Source organism: Akebia trifoliata, chromosome 11, assembly GCF_017979445.1.
Source record: "Akebia trifoliata isolate Shusen 1 chromosome 11, ASM1797944v1, whole genome shotgun sequence".
Lineage (NCBI taxonomy): Eukaryota > Viridiplantae > Streptophyta > Magnoliopsida > Ranunculales > Lardizabalaceae > Akebia > Akebia trifoliata.
This window is the reverse complement of record NC_141385.1, coordinates 27,732,530-27,735,620: the sequence shown is the minus strand read 5'-3', so window position 1 is coordinate 27,735,620 and position 3,091 is coordinate 27,732,530.

Here is a 3,091-nt window from a genome sequence, read left to right as displayed (position 1 = left end):
TTGGAGGTGAGGCTATGCTCGCAAGTGCACGTGTGATAGGATTTTTTTTTCATTCATTTTCATCGATCCCCTTACAAATCAAAAGCAACATAAGTAAATAGATATTACAATTTAGACTTGAAAATAAAAATAAAAAGAAGAGAATAAGAGACAAACAACAAACAAACAATGTTAGCAAACAAATCTCTTTTTTTTTCAAAGATGATCGAGTTGTCACGAGGGACGAACCATGTCCCCAATGGAGTCGTCAGTTGTAGATACGTGGTTTTCGTCATTACGACTACCACATCTATTATGATTTGGAGTCGCTACCATTCATATTGTAAGTAGGTGTGAATGGTTACCCGATGTACATTTTTTAATTTTTTTTTATTTTTGGCATTTTAGTGACTCACGATGGATAAGGATTGATCAAACCTAGGGATTCGAATAAATGGCTTGATTGGAGAAAAGGAAAGGTGTTAGGAACCTTTTTCTCTCCGTCAACTGGCGGTAACCTTACTATAATTCAGTCATTTAGATTTTGAAGAAAATTAGAAAATAAAGTTCCACGTGGAGGTGTTTGTACCTTCGATAGCGATTCGCTTTTGACTCAATTATAAGATCATCTCATTGAAGGAGATGATCCTAATGAATCATTTGTCTTAGGGACTATTCATTTAAAATGAAAATAAAATAGAAGAAGGGGATATTAGAAGAGGGAGAAGGAGAAGATAGAGAGATAAGGGGGGTGTACTTTGAACCCACCTTGTATCTTCGATTTTCTTTTCTTCTTCTTCTTCTTGAGTCCTTAGTAGACTTATGAAAAAATGTATATATTTTTTAAGGTTATAGAGAGAGTAGGAAAGTAGAGGAGGGATGAGTTGAGATTATTTTTTTCTTTTTTCTAGTAAGACTTGGTAACCATTTTTGGAATGAGGAAAAAGGTATTTATAGATGTTTGGAGGAGGTTTGGGGGTATAATAAGGTAAAAGTTTGAAATGAGGGATAATGACATAGGTTTTATGGGTGGAAGGTATGAAATTTAGAATGGAAGTGAGGGTATTTGTGTAAATGATGAAAATGGGTAAGATTTTGATCCAAATGGTTTGGATCTTACTCAAATCCATTTGGGTAGAGTGCTTGGTGTGGTGAGATGAGTGATGGTTGATGGAGAGAATGGGGGTGTAAGGTGTTAGGTGTTTGATTAAGTGTTGGATTGATGGTAGGGGTAAGGTGTTTTGATTTGGAGGGATGGGTAGTGTAAGAGATTGGTTAGTTGGATTTTGAAAGAATAAAGGAAGGAATAACATGTGTCATATGTGATGAAAGAGTGTGGTGATGAGATTGGTTGATTGGTTGATGGTGGTTGTTTGATTAGAGAGAGGGTTATGGGTCAGTTAGTTGATGATGAGGGGAGTATGGGTTGAGGTGATTTTATTGGAGTGTTTAAAGGAAGATGATGGATAGAGATATAGGTTGTGATGTGGGTGGTTGATGATGTTAGAGAATGGAGATAGGTTAGGGTATGTAAGATATGGGTTATGATGTGGGTGATTGATAAATGGGGATATGTTAGGTTAGGGTATGGTATGGATTGAGGTGATTTTGTAGAAAGGTGATGTGGATTAGATGAGTTGTTTAGAGAATGGTGATGGGGGTAGGTGATTAGATGATGGAGGTGAAGGGTGGTGATGACATGTGTCATTTTTTAATGTTGAGAGGGCAATTGGTTGATGTGGGTAGTGGTTAATGGGTTAGGATTGTGGGTTGGATAATGGTTTGTGGGCTTTTAGTGTATTGGGCTTGGGTTTTGAAGATTGTTTATATGTGTTTTGGATTGGGTAGGGTTTCTTTTGGATAGGTTTTTTTATGGTGGGTAGATTTTAGGGTTTATGGAATATATGATAAATTTTAGGTTAGAGGGTAAGGTGGGAAATTGATTTTTGGAGAATTGAGGGTTCATGGGCCTCGGATGGGCTTAGGGTGTTTGCAAATTCGGAGGTGGGACGGTAGAAAATAGATGACGGGTAGGCATCCCAAGTCTCACATTTTTTAATTTTTTTAATTTTTTTGATTTTTTTTTGAAATCATTGATTTGATCAAAAATGCCACGTGTTGGCAACTCGAGCTTTTAGGCCCGTTGGAGAATTTTATTGATTTTTTGGATATTCTGGGATATAGTAGTGGAGCGGTGAGGTTGAATATGTGTAGGATAATTCAAACCCCTTTGGTGAGTCTTTTAGACCATTGGGTGGTCTTAGGGGCCTCGATTCGATCAAAATCACCATTTTTAATGTTTTGGGCTTTATAGGCCTGTTGGCCTATTTTGTTGGGAAATCGATATTTTGAATGGAACGGGGTAGATGGGAGCACGCCGAATTCTTTTGGTGGGCCTATTAACCCATTGAGAGTTGTTAAAGGCTTTGATTTTGGTAAAAATAACATATTTCGATGATTCGGGCCTTCGAGGCCCGTTGGCCCAGTTTATTGGAAAATAGCTATTTTGGGCCCTTTCGAGTTAGGGCCCGTTCAAATTGGAGTGTCTACAGCTGCCCTTCTTTGCAGGAATTGCGTGCAAAGAACTGCAAAGAATAGACTAAACCCCTCTCTGTACAGGCTAGACGAAATTTTGTAAAACACGACTTTGAATTACCGGTTGAATTGATGACTTTTGTAGAAAAATGGTTACTCAAGCACGGGGTCTGACAGAGTTACATTATTGATTCGTTGGTCTCGATGGCACGGAGCTCGTTTGAGACCTTGGATTTGATGCAGATTTAGTGGTTTTTGAAATTTAGGTATTTCTCGGTCGTGTTTTAGCAAATCGAAACTGAGTACAACTCGAAAGGATTTTTGAAAATTTTCTGATTTTTCTGAGTTTTTTTATTTTTGATTTTTTTATTTTTATTTGATTTTTTGATTTTTTGTTTTGAAAATTTTCTAATTTTTCTGACTTTTTGATTTTTGATTTTTGTGATTTTTATTTGATTTATTTGATTTTTTGATTTTTGATTTTTTTATTGGTGTATGAAGCAGCTTCTACCCTGTTGGTGAAGTAGTCGATGGCCGCTAAGATGAAGCGATGCCCATTTGCAACTTTAGGTGAGAT